At 41.2% G+C, this 20,236-nt stretch overlaps 2 pseudogenes; both read left to right on the top strand.

Moving 5' to 3' along the window:
* Positions 1-2,581: 2,581 nt before the first annotated feature.
* Positions 2,582-3,047, top strand: LOC100936047 (immunoglobulin heavy variable 3-43D-like; annotated as a pseudogene).
* Positions 3,048-12,118: 9,071 nt separating this feature from the next.
* On the top strand, positions 12,119-14,612 carry LOC100440875 (homer protein homolog 2-like; annotated as a pseudogene).
* Positions 14,613-20,236: the final 5,624 nt, after the last annotated feature.

The following is a 20,236-nucleotide window of genomic DNA, read 5'->3' as shown; positions in this document are numbered from 1 at the left end:
ATACTGGTGATATTTGCACAACACTGCAAATGTGTAAAGTATCACTGACCCGTACACTTAATCGTGGCTAAAACTGTAAATTTTATGTCATGTGTATCTCAACACAATAAAAATGAGCACCACATTTTGTTTAGTGAATCAACAACAATAACATTTAGGTTTAAATGCTGGATTCCCCAACAAAACCAGTGCTTCCTGCTGGAGCTGGATCCATCAGCCCCCAGGGAAGGGATTGGAGTGGGTCGGGTGCACAGGTCATGAAAGGAGCACAAATTCCAACCCACTCCTCAAGAGTCCAGTCACCACCTCCAGATCTATGTCCAAAAAATAGCTCTTCCTATGGCTGAGTGATGTGAGCAACAAGCACACAACCATGTTTATTTTTTGTTTTGTTTTGTTTTGGTGTTTTTTTTTTTTTTTTTGATAGAGTCTTGTGTTACCCAGGCTGGAGTGCAGTGGGGCAATCTTGGCTCACTACAAGCTCCCCCTCCTGGGTTCAAGCGATCTCAGCCTCAGCCTCCAAGCAGCTTGGGCTGCAGGCACTCACCACCACACCCGGCTAATTTTTGTATTTTTAGTAGAGACAGGGTTTCACTATGTTGGCCAGGCTGGTCTTGAACTCCTGACCTTGTGATCCGCCCGACTCGGCCTCCAAAAGTGCTGGGATTACAGGTTTACGCCACTGTGCCCAGCCACAAACAAGTATTTTTAAGCAAAAGACACAGTGAGGAGACATCAGTATGAGCCCACACACAAACCTTCCTGTGGGAGTTTACAGAAAAGCAGTGGGTGCTGAGAACAGAAGCCAGCACCCAGGAACCAGCAGGGAAACCCAAGGGGCACTTGGCACCGCATGAAGGCTCAGGACCGTTGTGGGGCTCAGTGGTCAGGCAGGCTCAAGGCTCAGCCTCAGAACAGGTGTAGCAGGTGGGGAAAGGCTCTGAAGATGGAGTTTAGTGTCACCTTCTCATTACTAAACACCCTCCAGCACATCTATTCTAATGTGTATGAGTGTTCATGTGTTTGGAGAATAATATTTATGTTATGAATCTATAGCCATCTATGGGTGCATCAAGTTAACCTCTTCAACCTATGTGGACCCTGTTCATTAGGAATAAGTCCCTGTATTTGAGGACCTCACAAATTAATAATTATGTAGAATCATTTTCTTTTTCAGTCTCCTTTCCTCCCTCTTTCTTTCTTTCTCACACATTGACAAACACACGGGGTGCCGTAACATTACTTGATGTATTAAAGAATATTGATTCATTTGCAACCTGACCAGTTTAGCTGTTGTTCATGTTGTTGTAAGATCAGGAACATGTTTCTCAGCTGTGTACTCCTCTAAGCTGAGCAGCAGCTTTATTTGAAATACACAGAAACTGAAAACAATCCAAATATTAATCAGCACCTTCATAAGTAAACAAATTATGGAAAAGTCATTTATTGGGATAGTACCCACTACTACAATCAGTAAATGTTGGATACGATCAACAGCATGGTTAAATTCACAAGTACATATGATGAGTATAATGAGCCAAAGCACATACATGTGATTCTGTTTTATAAACTGTACAAAGTGAATACTCATTGGAAATTACATAACAAAGATCACTAACTGACTTCATGGTAAGAGAAGCGAAGGTATAGGAAGGAGAAATTGCGAGAGACAAAGAGAAAATTGAGAGGCGAATTGATTTGTTTTCTCTGTGAATAGTCATTAGGTCAATGTTTGTCAAATGGTGAACATATTGTGTGAAGATTATATGTCGTATTACCTCATTAAAGCTATTGCAAATAAAAGTCTAATGTGGTAGAAAAAGACGAAGAGAGAAATAAAAATAATACAAGAAAAGTCATGAACTCCTGAATACTCACATGAATTAACCCTCAGTTTTTCTGTATTACTTATAAAAACACCAAGATACAGCCAAATAATATCACAATATCATTATAAGAAAAATGTTTTGTGCACAATGTGCAGGTTTGTTACATATGTATACATGTGCCATGTTGGTGTGCTGCACCCATTAACTTGTCATTTAACATTTGGTATGCACATGTACCCTAAAACTTAAAGTATAATTAAAAAAAAAAGAGGAAAATCTGGTTACAAAAAAAAAAAAGTGTTTTGTAAACCTCACTGGGAATTTCTGGCTCTTTCCTAGAGTTAATTTAGGGAACAGTTGGATCCAATTGTGAGAAACGCAGGCCAGACACTGAGGCTGGCTCTTAGACACGTCACATGGCCCCTCCATACTTGGGGGTTTACATTCACATCTGTAAATGAAGGAAACATTGACTCTCAAAGAATATATTTCATATGCATGTAAAAGTATTAATGCTAATGAGAATTAATTACTTATGAAGTATAATCACTCACATCCACTCTTGGACACAGCCCACTCTGAGGCATCCCTTACAGAACTCATTATATAGTAGAAGGCATGCAAATAGGGTCCTCCCTCTGCTGATGAAAACCAGCCCAGCCCTGACCCTGCAGCTCTGGGAGAGGAGCCCCAGCCCTGAGATTCCCGGGTGTTTCCATTCGGTGATCAGCACTGAACACAGAGAACTCACCATGGAGTTTGGACTGAGCTGGGTTTTCCTTGTTGCTATTTTAAAAGGTGATTCATGGAGAAATAGAGATGTTGAGTGTGAGTGAACATGAGTGAGAGAAACAGTGGATTTGTGTGGCACTTTCTGACTAGGGTGTCTCTATGTTTGTAGGTGTCCAGTGTGAAGTGCAGCTGGTGGAGTCTGAGGGAGGCTTGGTACAGCCTGGGGGTTCCCTGAGACTCTCCTGTGCAGCCTCTGGATTCACCTTTGATGATTATGCCATGCACTGGGTCCGTCAAGCTCCAGGGAAGGGTCTGAAGTGGGTTTCTGGTATTAATTGGAATGGTGGTAGCACATACTATGCAGATTCTGTGAAGGGCTGATTCACCATCTCCAGAGACAACAGCAAAAACTCCCTGTATCTGCAAATGAACAGTCTGAGAGCTGAGGACACGGCCTTGTATTACTGTGCAAAAGACACACAGTGAGGGGAAGTCAGTGAGAGCCCAGACAAAAACCTCTCTGCAGGAAGACAGGAGGGGCCTGGGCTGCAGAGGGCGCTCAAGAGACACTCAGCACAGGGTTAACTTTGGGACAAGTTGGTCAGGAAGGTTAAGAGCTGGTTTCCTTTCAGAGTCTTAGCAATTTCTCCATCTAACAGTTTCCCCAGGAACCCTGTCTAAATCTGTGATCTGGATCTGCTGAAACTGCCTGTGTCACCTTCCTCACCTGTGACTTTGGGGGAGCTAATCGTGGACACTGCAGTGTGTGGGATTTCTTGGTGACAGCAATTGTGTCTTCTGTCTAGGCATGTCTAGGGCCGGCCATCAGGAAGGACAGGCTGGAATTCTTGGAAAGAGGTGCACCTGCCATCCACCAGGGAATTTTGTTGTCTTCTGTTCTGCTAGAATTAAATCAGGCACACCAAGGTTAACTATCACTATCTTCCTAGCTTGAGAAATTTGATGGCAGGCTTGAATAACACCTATATTAAACCATCAGTGCAACACCTAGATTAGTGTCTGATTTAATCATTGGGACTATGGTCTAGCCAAGGCGACACATAAAACTGATGACTATCATGGTTGGTTCATATTTTATATATATCAATAGAATCTGGCTGGTATTATAAACAGCTTTGCCAAAATATGTGTGTTAGTGTTGGTCTTCGGAGAAGCAAACTCTGTGACTGGATTAGGTTCGTGTACAGTTTCCTAAGGAACCTGTCCACTCTTTTGAGAGGAAATGCAGAGGTGGTGGAAGGGGTCTAGGGGAGCTGAATGCATGTGAGAGAAGTCGGTCCCTGAGTGAAGGAGAAAGGGAGGAGGACTGGGTGGAACTTTCCTAAACTTCTGTGTTGTTCTATGAAGGTCCAGCAAGGTCACTGGATCAGAGTCATGTCATAGTTTCCCATCGGGGACCCAGTGACTCCCAGCAGTGGCCCAGATCTTGTTCTTCTCCTGAGAGTAGAGCACAGGACATGGCTCCATCACCAGCCATGGCATGGAAGACAGAGCAGTCTTGGGTGCCTGGGTCAGGTGTGTTGTGCTCCCTGCAGGTGGAGGGAGGGAAGTGCTGACTCAGGGCCCAGAGACTGTGGGTTCTATACAGAACATGCGCTTTTACTTCATTTTTGTGGATGACATAGAAACAGATATGCAGTCTATAAAAAATGGTGATTCCTACATTTGCCCCAATTGCTTTATTCCTTGATTCTGCAGAATGTCCAGGCACAGAATTGCCTTTCTCATATGGAATTATGACATGTGTTGAGGACGTGTGATCCCTACTTTCATGGTTTTCCTCCATGTACAGAGCTCCTAAATAGAGTACAGCTGACCCTCCTTCCACACTGTTCCTCTACTACCCACAGGAAGAGCAGATAGTTACCTGAGGCTGAATCTGAGGTGGGATCTGTCCTCTGAACCTCAGAGCCTGCAGAGACCCCCAGCTGCAGATTCATGGGGTCAGGTGTTTGTACATGTGGGAACCTTGAGCTGTTCTTTTGTCAGTGAACACTCCTTAGAACTAAATGTGGGTTCAGAATTAGGACACCCATTGATCTATCACACCTCAGCTCATTCTGCCACTCACAATCTCCAGAAATTCAGGAAATGGTTGAGTATACATTTTTGTGACAAATTTTTCTCATTTCACTTAGTTGTGAGTTTGGTTAGCAGAAAGTGCTACCATTTATGGGTCCCAAACTGATGAAGCTCATCTGCTTCAACAGAAGTTAGGAGGCTCCTAAAACTTCTCATCAGCCCCTCTCTCTGCACTTCATGTGAAATTCAGTTTTACCTGGAATTCTGATGTGTTGGTTTGCCAGATTTCCCCATAGTCCATGTCTGATTTTCCTGGGTATCTGATCAGTTTCCTTGCCCTTCACCATACCTCGGTGACGTCTAATCACCCTGGCCCAATATCAAGAATTCTGGCAGGTTGGTTTAAGCAGGATTTGCTGCGCCCCTGATGTTTCCTCTTAGTAATTTTCCATCTTTCAGACCCCACCCTGCTGCTTGGTTTTAAATCCCCACGTTTCCAGTCTGCATTTGGAGTTCAGCTGAATCTCTCTCCTCACTGCAAAACACCATTGCCCTGATCCCAACACCTACCGTGAGGACCCTGGATAAAGTCTTCCTTACTGTGCTGGAACAAGTGTCTTTACTTGATATTTTTTCTTTAATAAATCTACCTTTAGTGCTTCCTAAATTGCTCAAGGAACCTCAAAAAATAAGATAAGTGCGATTATCCATTTTACTATGTGTGTATGTGTGAATTTCAATTTCCATGTGTGGTGTCCAGAAGTCCTGAGCACAAACAGTTTTGCTTCTCGGTCCAATTATTTGATTTTGAAACCCAGGAGTCATCCCAACGTGGGTAAATTGGCGATTTGTTTTTGTTTTTACTATTTAGTGACTGACATATTTCACTTAACCTGAAGCTTCATGAACACATGGATGAAAAGTAGATAGAGGACTTGTTTGGAAATGCCAGATTTATGGTAGACTTTACCACCCACATATGTCTGGAGGTCTCCTTAGGATTCCAAGAACAGGGTGTTTTTTTTCCACAACAGGACAAGGATGAGAACCTCCAAGCTGTGATGATAAAGGACAGGCAGGGCTATGTGAGGACAAGGAGGGGCTGCTGCCACGTCCAGGGTGTTCTCTCCTAGCAACGCCTCCATCTCCTTCCTCACACTGTGGTATTTGTCAGATGGGAGACATGCCTAGAATTTATCTTTGACATATGGATGGAAGCCCAGGCTAGAGGCATTTGACAGCTTATTTCTGAACCTACTTTTTTAAGGAATGCCCAGATCCCTTGCTCTCCTTCCTAGTTCTTAACCCCTTTAGCTCCCTTCCCCTCCTGCGCCCATCCACTGCCTATTTACAGCCACTTCCCCACACCCTTCACTGTAGCACCATTTTCTTGGGCTCCTTGGAAATATCACAGCTTTGGTTTAACTCACAGATCAGGCACACCCATGGGCCCCTCCAGAGGCTCTCAATTTCCCTCCCTCAGGCTCCTCCTTGGGGTCCTAACTTGGCCATCTCTGTTCTCTCTTCTGAGCCTGGCCATCCACAATCCATCCCATCTGGACTTGTGTATAGCAGTGGGTTAACTCAGCAGGTATGAATTGTTCAAACCCTGCACATTCCTAAAAAATAAATAACTAAAAAAAAAAAAAACAAAACCATTGTTCATTTCTTTCTCTCTGTTACCTACTGTGATGAGATCTCCGAGTCCATAAATTATTGCACCTGATAACAGTGTCTGTGGATGTCTGTAGCTTTGGGACATGCGGTACAAGTTTAATCACAGTGATTTATAGTGAATGTCTACTTTTGTTTTGCTGGAGAGGGCTGTCGTCTGAGTATTGTGGTCAGTTACCCAGGTGTTCCATAGTCTATGATTCATTCCCCAAACACAGCCCTGGACAAGAAAGGTCAGCGGCACTCCCCTTGTTGTCAACACTTCACACAAGCCATCTTCCCTCACAGCTGAACAATTACACATGTGTAGGAGGCTCCACTGTGAGAGGACCCCTGAGAGCTTGTGACTGGATTCTCCGGGGCTTCACTCCTTGTGCTTTTTGTCTTTACTTATTTTAAATTGTATCATTTTGCTGTAATAAACTGTTCCTGTGAATAGAACAGTTATGAGTCCTGTGTTTTTACTGATTTTTCAGCCTACAGGTGGCATATGAGAACTCTCAACACAGTTATGTTAGAAGAAGAATTTCCTAGAGAGACCCTGACTCGATGATGATACATGGCTGAAGCATTGCATGGAAAACGTAAGTGTTCAGGTATGGAATGGCAAAATTTGATACCTGGGGAGTGACAGAATACTACAATCTATTACAGCAGCTGAGCTGAAATCGGTTTCTGGAGGTAAATGGAATTTAGAAATTATAAATCCAACTCCCAAGGAGCTGGCTCAATCAATACATAATGAAATGTGAAATGATTAGAAATAGCCTATATATGCAATTTCCATCTGTGAGAACTAAGTGAAAATCCAGGAGAGAGTTGGCAGGGAGAGGGGTACTGCACCAACCTCAGATTTTGACCATTTTCATTTAGGGCTGATGAGCTCATGACCACTAGAGTTAGCAATTACGCTATGATAAAAGATAAAAGCTTCACAAACTCTACCCACCCAGAAGGTGGTTCAGGTGGTGAAATGGGAAGGGTAAGGCATGAAACGACTGAAATATGGGAGGATAGTGAGATGGCTTCTCTCTTTTTGAGTTTTATCTTTCGCTTGTTTAATAATTTTTGTTAATCTGGATTTGGAGAATGACTAGTGTAAAAGTGGATTCTGTTTTGAGTCCCTTAGAATGGAGGAGAATGTGTGGGCCAATGTTGTGCCCAGAGACTACTACAGAACAATAGTAGATGAATGTACATGACCCAAACACAAAGCTTTGTGGTTACTGATGGGAGAGCTGCACTGCCCTGGCCTACTGGATAACAGCTTCTCCAAAGTGTATTTACCCTGACAATGGAGATTGCCTTTCTCTTTTAAGTGAAAAAAATGGAACACTACAATAAAGTAGTGGTAATGCTGTGTGTGTATGTATAAGACATTCTGGAGTGGGTTTGTGATAATTGGGATATGTATCACTTATCCTTTTGTTTGTATAAATTTATGGGGTGAAAGTGCCGTTTTGTTACATGGATATATTGTTGAGGGATAAAAATCTGGGCTTTGAGTATAGTCATCATCTGGATGGTGTATATTGTACCCATAAGTAACTTCTCATCCCACATGCCACTCCCGCCCTCCCAACCTTCCAAGTCTCCAATATTTCTTATTCCACACTCTATATCCATGTGTACATATTATTTAGCTCTCACTTATATATGACATGTGGTATTCAACTTTATTCTTCTGAGGTATTTAACTTAAGATAGTGGACTACAGTTTCATCCATGCTACTGCAAAATACATAATTTCATTCCTTGTGTATTACTGAGTAGTAATTAAATGTGTATATATACATACACGTGTATATATACATACACATGTATAGTGTGTGTATGTGTGGGAATGTGTGTGTACATACATGTATATCTATGAACATATACAACTGTTTCCTTTATCTAATCATTTACTAATAGAAACTTAGTTTGGTACTATGTATTTGCTATTGTGAATAGAGCAGCAATAAACATATAAATGCAGGCATCTATCTGATATAATAATTTATCTTCCCTTGGGTAGATACCCAGTAGTGGGATTGCTGAATGAAATATTAGTTCCAATATTAATCATTTGCAAAATTTCCATACTGTTTTCCATAGAGCTTATAGTAATTTACATTTCCACTAGCAGTGTATAAGCACTCCTGTTTCTCTGCATCCTTACTAGCATCTGTTTTTTGTTTTGTTCTGTTTTTCTTTTTGACTTTTTAATAGTAGCTGTTCTGACTGGTATAAGATGATATCTCACTGTGTCTTTAAATTGCATTTTTCTGATGATTAATGTCATTGATTATTTTTTCATATGCTGGTTGATGATTTTTATGTCTTCTTTTGAAAAATAAATGTTTGTTGTAGTAATTTGCTCATTTTTAATGTGGTTATTTGTGGGGTTTTGTGTTGCTTTTGTTTCTTGTAGTTTCTAAATATTAGCTCTTTGTCAGATACAGAGTTTAAAAATAGTTTATCCCATCCTGTACGCTTTCTGTTAAGTTTGTTGATTATTTGTTTTGCTGTTCAAATGCTTTGCTTCTTATTTGTATTAAGTCCAAATGGTCTATTTTGGTTTTTATTCTGTTTACTTTTAAGGTTGTAGTCATGAATTCTTTGCCTAGGACAATCTCTAGAACAATATTTCCTAGAATAGCATCTGCAACTTTCAGACTCTCAGGTCTCCCAGTTAAGTCTTTTATCCATATTGGCTTAATTTTGGATATAGTGAGAGATACGGGTCCAGTTTTATTCTGCTGCAAATGGCTGTTCAGTTTTTCCTGCACAATTTATTTAACAAGGTGACCTGTTCCCAGTGTATGCTTTTTGTCTAGTTTGTCACAGTCAGTTTGGCTGCAGGCATTTGACTTTATTTATGAAATGTCTATTCTGTTCCACTCATCTATGGCTTTCTGCTAGATTGTTACTTGATTGTTACTTGTGTATAATAATACTACTGGTTTTTGTATGCTTTTTTCCTTTATTCTAAAACTTTACTGAATTAACTCATCAATTCTAGCAGTATTTTGAAAGAATATTAGTTTTTTTTAAGTACAAAATCATATCATCAGCAAACACAAAGAGTTTGACTTCCTCTTTTCCAATTCGAGTGCCTTTGTTTCTTTCTCTTGCCTAATTTCTCTGGCTAGGATTTCAAGTTCTATATTGATTAAGAGTGGTGAAAGTGGGCATCCTTGACGTGTTCTGAGTCTTAGGAGGAATACTTTCAACATATTCCTATTCAGTATAATGTTGTTTCGGAGTTTGAAGGTGATTTATAGAGAATGAGAGATGTTGAGGGCAAGTGGACATGAGTGAGAGAAACAGTGGATATGTGTGGCCGTTTCTGACCAGGGTGTCTCTGTGATTGCAGGCTTCCAGCGTGAGGCACAGCTGGTGGAGTCTGGGGGAGGCTTGGTATACAGCCTGGGTGGGTCCCTGAGACTCTCATTTGCAGCCTCTGGATTCACCTTCAGTGACTTCTGGATGCACTGGATCCGCCAGGCTTCTGGCAAAGGGCTGGAGTGGGTTGGCCGTATTAGAACCAAACGTAACAGTTACGTGACAGAATGCGCTGCATCTGTGAAAGGCAGGTTCACCATCTCAAGAGATGATTCAGAGAACACACTGTATATGCAAATGAATACCCTGAAAACCGAGGACACGGCCATCTATTACTGTACTAGAGACACAGTGAGGGGAAGTTAACGTGGGCCCCTACACAAATCTCCCTGCAGGGGTGCACAGGGCCAACTGGGGGCGCTCGGGACCCACTGAGGACGGGACAGGTCCGAGGGGCGGGTGCAGGGGGAGGTTTCCTTTCTCAGCTGCAGGAGGCGGGTTTGTTTTTGCAGGAATCTGGAGTCTTATGAGGTTTTGATATTTTATTATGGTTATTTATCATGATTTTTTAAAATTGGGATTTGTGTTTTAGTAATTTTAAAATTTATATGTAGGGGTATTTTTAAAAATTAAGTTTTAGGGTACATGTGCACAACGCGCAGGTTAGTTACATGTGTATACATGTGACATGTTGGTGTGCTGCACCCATTAACTCGTCACTTAACATTAGGTATATTTCCTAATGCTATCCCTCCCCCCTCCCCCCACCCCACAACAGGCCCCGGAGTGTGATGCTCCCCTTCCTGTGTCCATGTGTTCTTATTGTTCAGTTCCCACCTATGAGTGAGAACACACGGTGTTTAGTTTTTTGTCCTTACGATAGTTTGCTGAGAATGATGGTTTCCAGCTTCATCCATGTCCCTACAAAGGACATGAACTCATCATTTTTTATGGCTGCATAGTATTCCATAGTGTATATGTGCCACATTTTCTTAATCCAGTCTATCATTGTTGGACATTTGGGTTGGTTCCAAGTTTTTGCTATTGTGAATAGTGCCACAATAAACATACGTGTGCATGTGTCTTTATAGCAGCAGGATTTATAATCCTTTGGGTATATACCCAGTAATGGGATTGCTGGGTCAAATGGTATTTCTAGTTCAAGATCCCTGAGGAATCGCCACACTGACTTCCACAATGGTTGAACTAGTTTACAGTCCCACCAACAGTGTAAAAGTGTTCCTATTTCTCCACATCCTCTCCAGCACCTGTTGTTTCCTGACTTTTTAATGATCGCCATTCTAACTGGTGTGAGACGGTATCTCATTGTGGTTTTGATTTGCATTTCTGTGTACCCTAAAACTTAAAGAATTAAAAAAACCTTCAAAAATAATTCTTCCTAATAATATGCACTTATTCTTCTAGGTTGTATTAACATCTGTTGATATCTCCAACTACATAGCTATGGGGACATTAATTTACATCTATAGACATATGTGTAAATATACAAACTTATGCATACATGTGTAGTCTTTTATATTTAATATAATAAAATAATTATAAAATATGTCCTAATGAATGAAAATTAGCTAAATATAAATTATAGTAATCCATTATTCATTGCAATGATTCTCTATAGTTTACATAAGTTGATATCTGTTTGTAAGCTTAAACATAATGTATTGGTCATTTTAAAATGGCCAAGAACAAATTTCAAATGTCCTTGTCACACAAACACAATAAGGATTTGAGGATTTGAGTTTATATATATGTCAATTAGCTAGATTCAATTATTCCATATTGCATTCATAAATCATAACATAGCTTTGCACTCTATAAATATATAGTCAAAATTTCTCAATTTTCAATGAAATTTTAATTATACATTTTTTAATCCATCATAGGTCATGATTTTTTTCTCCCTGTCAGGATATGATTAGATTGTCCTGAGAAACTCATTCAGCCTCCTGCCTCCTGAAGGCTTCAGGAAGTAAGCTCCTAGATGGGCAGAAGCAGGCAAATCTTTCATGTGCACAGGACCTGGAGCATCTCTCTTTGGATTAAGCCACCTCCTCAGGATTACAGGGCTCTTCAGTTTTCTCAACAGGCTGTTGTACCAGATAAGCATAAGAACACTTAATTTCATTATACTTTGCTTTAATTTTTCAAAAAAAACATAAAGGTAATAATTTTAACAATAAACATATTACAACCTGCTATACATGAAAGCTTTCCTGTGCTTCAACCTTTCTTCTCAGGAGTTTGTATGTATTACATATATTCAGTTTTTTTCTGAGTTGGAATGCTTATTACAGATTATTCCTCTTATTGCAGATTACTCTTTTAATTTATCTCTTAGAATGATTTTTCCAGGGTCCCCGCCTGGTGGAATGGAGCGGCGCCTGGGCTGAGCCAGGCCTCAGGGGCCTCCGCACGTGCCGCACGGGGAGCAGACGCCATGCGGGCGGAGACTGAGCGCGAGGAGAGGCCGGGTCGGAGTGGCCGCCGAAGCAGTGCCGGGGATGGAAGAACAGCCCATCTTCACCACCGGAGCACAGGTCTTCCAAATTGACCCCAACACCAAAAAGAACTGGATGCCTGCGAGCAACAGGCGGTCACCGTTTCCTACTTCTGTGATGTCACAAGGAACATCTATGGGATCGTCAGTGTGGACGGAGCCAAGGTGACCATAAACAGCACAATCACACCGAATATGACCTTCACCAACACGTCACAGACGTCTGGGCAGTGGGCCGACAGCAGAGCCAACACGGTGTTTGGTTTGGGGTTTTCCTCTGAGCAGCAGCTGACAAAGTTTGCAGAGAAATTCCAGGAGGTGGAAGAAGCGGCCAAGACAGCCAAAGACAAGACCCAGGAGAACATGGAGCCCTCGAGTAATAATCCCGAGAATCCGGGCATGAAGCCCCATCTTCTACTCTGGCATCCAGTGTCAACGGGACGGACGATGAAAGGCCTCTCAGGCCGCTGCAGCCGACACGCACCTGCAGTCTGAGAACCACAAGCTGAAGGCGGCCTCGACGCAGAGAGCTGCCCACGGGAAGAGGTGGGAGATGGAGCTGCAGACCCGGCGGGAGAGCGACGCCCGGCTGCCCACGGCGCTGCAGGAGTCGGTGGCCAGCGCGGAGCAGAGGAAGAGGCCGTGAGATCTACAGAGAGGAGAAGAACACGCAGCTGAAGAGGAGGATCCAGGAGCTGGAGGCCGAGCTCCGAGAAAAGGAGACAGAGTGGAAGTCTCCGAAAACAAAGTGAAACTACACCTCAGCTCAGGTCAGAGTGCAACTGTGTCTCTGAGAAGATGGAGGCGGCGGAGAGAGGATCAAAACCTGGAAAACAAAGTGCGTTCCCTAAAGACAGACACTGAAGAGAGCAAATCCAGACAGCGCCACCTGGAGGTGGAGGTGAAGAGCTTCCTGGAACTGCTGGACCGGAAGATCCACAACCTGCATGACTTCCGCCCAGGCCTTCCATGCTGGGCACCAATAACTAGGGCTGGCCGAGGCCCAGGCCCCTCCTGTAAGTCCCAAGCATGTGTGCGAGACCAGATGGCGCTAGGACGTTCCCTGTGTGCGTTGCTTCTGTAAATGCAGGTGCAGTTTCTTGTATTTCCAAACCAACTGTGCCGTCCACTCACCCCTTTCCAGAATAGAAATCTCTTGTCCAGGCACGGTGTCTCACGCCTGTAATCCCAGCACGTTGGGAGGTTGAAGCGGGAGGATCACGAGGTCAGGAGACCGTGAGTATCTTGGCCAACATGGTGAAACCCCGTCTGTACTAAATACAAAAAATTAGCCGGGCGTGGTGACAAGCACCTGTAGTCCCACCTACTCGGGAGGCTGGTGCAGGGGAATCGCTTGAACCAGGAGAGAGAGGTTCTCTGGCCTTGTGAGGTTGTGGACAACTGGAAGATTCTGACTCAGGAATCCAGAACTAGGTCTACCTTCAACATTTACACAGTCAGGCCAGGGATATTTATATCTTTCGTAAGGGCTGTTGAAACCATATGAACTGAAAAAAAGCATTTTCTAATCCAAATAATGATATTCTTTACACCAGGCCATCGGGCTCCTTTTATCGAATAGCATTCAGGGTATTTGAATGTCCACCAGGCGCCAGCCCCAGGGAGCACAGAGAGAACAACATTCCTCTCCGTCAACAACGAGAGACTTTAAAACAACTCTTTAGTGGAGACTTATCCAGAGATGGCAAACAGGTTTCTGGTGGGTGCATTTTCTGGCCTGGGGATCACCTGCATCCAAGATATTGCTCTCTGCCCCCCAGTTTGTATGGTTGTGACAATGTTCCTTTTCTTGGTTTTAATTTCTGAGCAGATGATTGTGGTGTGGGAACAGCACACAGTGAGGGTGCCTAGCACAATGCCTGGCACAAAGTAGGTGTTTAATAAATGTTTGTGTGGCTCACACCTGTAATCTCAGCAATTTGGGAGGCTGAAGCAGGCGGATCACCTGGGGTCGGGAGTTCAAAACCAGCCTGACCAACATGGAGAAACCTCATCTCTACTAAAAATACGAAAAAAAAAAGTCGCGAGTGGTGTTGCATGCCTTTATTCTCAGCTACTCGGGAGGCTGAGGCAGGAGAATCGCTTGATCCCGGAAGGCGGAGGTTGCGGTGAGTGGAGATTGTGCCATTGCACTCCAGCCTGGGCAACAAAAGCAAAATGCCATCTCAAAAAATTTTTTTTCTAAAGCCCCACTCAAAACCAGGGTATTATTAGCAGTGTAATAGTTGGACCACAATTGAAAATACATTCGATTCAGTTCATATACTCTCAAATATCCTTTTTCCTTTTAAAGTTGTTCTCAGTTGTAATATTACACAAAATATTAGTAATTTATACTAATGACACAGGTTACAATATTGTATACATAATTTAGTGACATTTGATGGGAAAAAATACATGTTCCCCATGTCTTGAGTATTTTTTCCTTCTCTATAAAATGTATGCTTATAATTATTTAAGTTTCAGATGCTACCATTATCTTTTTGATTTCTGGGATTTAATTTTAGTAGGTATACTGGAATACCTTTTATTAATTCATATAATAATATTCATATTTTGGATAGGGTTTTAATATTAATTTTACTATTTACTGAATTTCAAACTTTTCTACTTTTTTTGTTTTTTTATGAGATAAAATTCACACATAAGAAAAAACGCATAGATCTGGAATGTGTCACTAGAGAGTTTCTGGCAAATGTGAATACCCTTGTCCCCAGCACCTAAGGTAGCCTGAAGAGCAAGTCCATCCCCACAACATGCGTCTTTTTCTGTGCCTGCGGTCAAATCCTGCGTGGGGAAAGGTTTTGATTTCTGACACTATAGATGTATTTTTTTCTGCTTTGAACTTTATATAAATGGAATCAAACATTAGAGACTTTTTTTGGTAAGGGGCTACTTTTCTATTTTTGAGGTTAATTCATGCTAGCTAATATATAAAATTAGATCAGCATATTGTCGTTTATTCAATTCATGGACTGACTGTGATATGAACCACCAAAATTTTCATGTACATGGAGAGAGAGAAAGAGAAAGAGAGGAAGCAGAGAGATTTTATATCTGAGTAGTAAATAAATGACAATGTTTTCATTTATTTTTCTGTCAGTGGACTTTAAATTTGTGTCCAGTTTATGAATATTATATGCAGAGCTGTTACAAATATCTTAGTGTAAGTTTTCTGATGTTCTATTTCTATTGAGAAAATACGAAGTATGTATTTCTTTATTCTAAGAGTAAGTTTAATATTTTTTCAGTGGTATTGAGGCATAATTGAAATATTTTTATAATATATATGTTTAAGGTGCACCAATTGATGTTTTGATATTGTATTAGTCCATTCTAACACTGCTATAAAGAAATGCCTGAGACCGAGGTGGGAGGATCACGAGGTCAGGAGATTGAGACCATCCTGGCTAACATGGTGAAACCCTGTCTCTACTAAAAATACAAAAAGTTAGCTGGGCGTGGTGGCAGGTGCCGGAGTCCCAGTACTCCGGAGACTGAGGCAGGAGAATGGCGTGAATCTGGGAGGTGGAGCTTGCAGTGAGCTGAGATTGCAGCACTGCACTCCACTCCAGCCTGGGTGACAGAGCGAAACTCTGTCAAAAAAAAAAAAAAAAAAAAAAAAAAAAAAAAAAAAAAACGCCTGAATCTGAATAATTTGAAAAAAAAATAGATGTAAGATGTTTAATTGGCTTGTGAGAACTCATACACTGTCATGAGAATGGCACCAGGAGTCAGTTCTAAACCATTCATGAAGGACCCACCCCATGACCCAGTCACCTCCCACCAGGTCATACTTTCACAATTGAGGATTATAATACAACATGAGATTTGGGGTAGGACACAGATCCAAAGCATATCAGATATACATTGTAAAATGCTCATCATAGTCAAGGTAATATCCATCTTCTCACAGAGCTACCATTTAATTTTTTTTAAAATGTAGAGCGTGTGTGTGTATGTGTGTCTGATAACAACACCTAAGATCTACTCTTTTAGCAAAAATCACTTTTACAATACAGTATTAAATACAGGAACATTGCTGTGCATTAGATCTCCAGAAATGATTCAACTTGCACAACTGAAACTCTGTGCCCTTTGACCAACATCACCCAATTTCCCTCTCCTCCCAGGTTGTGGGACCCAGTATTCTACTCTCTGCTATCAAGAGCTTGGATAGTTTAGATCCTACATGTAAATGAGATCATGCAGCATTTGTCTTTCGGCATCTGGCTTATTCCACTTAGCATCATGTCCTCTAGCTCCATCCATGTTGTTGCAAATGTCAGAATTTCCTTTTTTTTTGAAAGCCAAATGAAATTCAGTTTTATATATATACATTTTCTTTATAGAGTCATCAATCTATGATCATTAAATTCTTTCACAAATCTACACTATTATAAATAATCTTGCAATTAACATGTATTTGACATCATAATTTTATTTCCTTTGAAGATATAACAAGAAGTGGAATCATCAGATCATATGATACCTTTATTTTTAAATTTATTGACTAACCAATCTTACCATACGATATAAGGATACCCTCTTCACCACATTCTTGCCAACATTTGTTATCTTTTGTCTTGCTGATAATAACCATTTTAAGTGGTGTGAGGTGATATCTCATTGGGCTTTTTATTTGAATTCCCCTGATAATTAGGAATGTTGAGAACCTTTTTAGGGTCTGTTTTTCACGTGTCTGTCTTCTGAAAAAAAATCTCACTAGGTTTTTGCCCTTTGTATTAGGTCAGTTGATATTTGCTGTTGAGTTGTATGGGTAATTTATACATTTGGATAGAACTTCTTGTCAGATATATAATTGCACATAGTTTTTTTTTACTGTGCTTGCTTTTGGTATTAAATTCAAATAATTTCTGAATCAATGACAGGAAGATTTTTCCATGTTGTCTATGAGTTTATGGTTTCAGGTTATGTTCATTTTTAGTTGATTTTTGTATATGGTGTTAGAGAAGTTCTAATTTCATTTTTTTTTTTTGCACATGCATGACCATTTTCTACATCATTGATTGAGGAGGCTGTCCTTTCTTCACTGTGTATTCTTGGCATACAAAATCAGGAAGACACATAATTAAAAAAGAAAACATCAGATGAATATTCCTGATGAACATAGACCTAAAAGTTCTGAGCAAAATACTAGCAAATAGAATCCAGAAGCACTTTAAAATGTGATGCATCATGATCAAGTAGGCTTTACCCCTGGAAGGCAAGTTTCATTCAACATCCAAAAATCAGTAACTGATTCACCATGTAAGCAAAATAAAAGCAAAAAACATACGATTATCTCAATAGATGCTGAGAAAGCTTTTGATAGCATCCAACATCCACTCATAATAAAAACCCTCAACAGACTAGGCATCAGAAAAATATACCTCAAAATTATAAGAGCTATCTATGACAAACCACAGTCAACATCATACTGAATAAGCAAAAGTTCAACCCCCTTGAGAATTGAAAAAAGACAAGGATGCCGTCTCACCACTCCTGTTGAACATGGTATTGGAAATCCTAGTCCGAGGAACCAGGCAATAGCAAAAATAAAAGGCAGCTGATATGGTTTGGATTTGTGTCCCCACCCAAATAGCATGTCGAATTGTAACCACCAATATTGGAGGTGACGTCTGGTGAAAGATGATTAGATCATGGGGATGTGTTTTCCTCTCTCACACTGTTCTCCTGACAGAGCTCTCAGGAGATCTGGTTTCAAAGTGTGTGGTACCTCTACCTTACCTCTTCCTCCTGCTCCAGCCATGTAATACATGATGCTTCCCATTCTGTCATGATTGTCAGGTTCCCGAGGCCTCCCCAGCCATGCTTCCTGTACAGTCTGCAGAACCATGAATTAAACTAAATTAAAGAATTAAATATCTTTATAAATTACTCAGTGCTGTGTGTTTCTTTGTAGTGTGAGAATGGACTAATACAGCATCCAAATGGGAAAAGAATTCAATGTATCTGTGCAAACTGATGGTATAATTCTATACCTATAAAATTCTAAAGACTCTGACAAAATAATTCAAGAGTAGATAAACAACTTTGGTAAAGTCTCAGGATACAAAAATCAATTGTACAAAAGTCTCCAGCATTTCTACATCCCAACTACATCCAAGCTGAGAGTGAAATCAAGAACACGATCCTATCCCACTTACAATATTCACAAAAAATGAAGTGCCAGGAAATACAGGTAAAAGACAAGGTGAAAGAACTCTATAAGGAGAACTACCAAACAGCAGAAAGAAATCACAAATGACACAAATAAATGTGAAAACATTTCATACTCATGGATTGGAAGAATCAGTATTGTAAAAATTGTCATACTGCCCAAAGCAGTTTACAGATTCAATGCTATTTACATAAAACACTCACCACCATTCTTCAGATAATTAGAAAAAAATATATTCTAAAATTTATATGGGATAAAAAAAAGACCCTGAATAGCCATAGCAATCCTAAGCAAAAAGAACAATGCCAGAGGCATCATGGTACTGAATTTAAACTACACCATAAAGTCATGGTAACAAAAACAACTTGGTACTGGTAAAAGGACAGACATGCAGAAAAAGTGGAACAAAAGAGAAAACAGAAATCTGCACACTTGCAACCATCTGATATTTGATAAGGCTGACAAAACAAGCAATGGGGAAAAAAACTCTATTCAATAAATGGTAACTGGATTCTGGCAGATATGCAGAATGCAAGACTGAAGGAGGTTGGGCAGCTTCTACCTAGATTTCAGAAGATGTGTATAGAGAACCCTATATGCCAAGGAAGAAGCCTGCTGCAGGAGTGGAGCCACCACAGACAGTGTCTATTAGGACAGTGCCAAAGATGGGGAAAGATGGGGTCGGAACCCCCATTCGGAGTCCCCACTAGGGCACTTCATAGTAAAGCTGTGAGAATGTGGCCACAACCCTCAAGATCCCAGAATGGTAGAGTCAAAGGCAGCTTGCACTCTCAGCCTGGAAAACCTTCTGGCACTTGACTCTAACCTGTGAAAGCAGCACCATGGGCTGTGCCCAGCTACAGGGATGATATTCTTGAGGTTTTTGGGACCCCTTTGTCCTAGTGTACCCTGGTGGAAGTACATAAAGTCAAGAGAGATTATTTTGTAGCTTTAAGATTTAATATCTGCCCTACTAGGCTTTAGGTGTGTGTAGGGCCTGTTGGCAGTTCCTTTGACCAATTTATTCCTTTTGTATTGACAATATTTACCCAATTCCTGTGGCACTATTGCACCTTGGAAGTAAATAACTGTTTAAAACATTTTTTTTTTTATTTGAGACGGAGTCTCGCTCTGTCGCCCAGGCTGGAGCGCAGTGGTGCGATCTCGGTTCACTGCAACCCCTGTCTCCTGGCTTCACGCCATTCTCCTGCCTCAGCCTCCCTAAGTAGCTGGGATTACAGGCACCCACCAGCACGCCCGACTAATTTTTTGTATTTTTAGTAGAGACAGGGTTTCACTGTGTTAGCCAGGATGGTCTTGATCTCCTAACCTCGTAATGCGCCTGCCTCGGCCTCCCAAAGTTCTGGGATTACAGGCGTGAGCCACCGCGCCCAGCCTGTTTAAAACATTTTGCAAGCTCATAGCTGCAGAGAAATTGCCTTAAGACTCAGAGGAGACTTTGGCATTTTCAGTTGGAGGTTGACCAAGTGAAGAGTTTTGGGAACTATTAAAAAAAAAAAAAAAAAAAAAAGACAACTTTGCAATCTAAGAAAGACATGAGATCAGGACACAAGAGTAAAATGATATAGTTTAGATGATGGTCCCCGCTAAATCTCAAGGTGAAATGTGATTTACAACATTTGAGGTGGGGCCAACTGGGAGGTTTTGGGACATGGGGAAAGATCCTTCAAGAATGGCTTGGTATCCACCCCACGGTAATTAGTGAATTATTTCTGTATTAGCTACTGTGAGATCTGATTTTCAAAATAATCTAGCAACCATCCTCCCCTTTCATGTCCTCCCTTTCGCCGTGTAACATAGCCTGTTTCCCCTTTGCCTTCCACCATGACTGTAAGCTTCTTGAGGCCCTCACATGATGCAGATGCTGATGCCATGCTTCTCACATAG

This window comes from Pongo abelii, chromosome 15 (genome assembly GCF_028885655.2).
Source record: "Pongo abelii isolate AG06213 chromosome 15, NHGRI_mPonAbe1-v2.0_pri, whole genome shotgun sequence".
In the NCBI taxonomy this organism is placed as follows: Eukaryota; Metazoa; Chordata; class Mammalia; order Primates; family Hominidae; genus Pongo; species Pongo abelii.
This window is presented reverse-complemented; position numbering and strand designations above follow the sequence as displayed.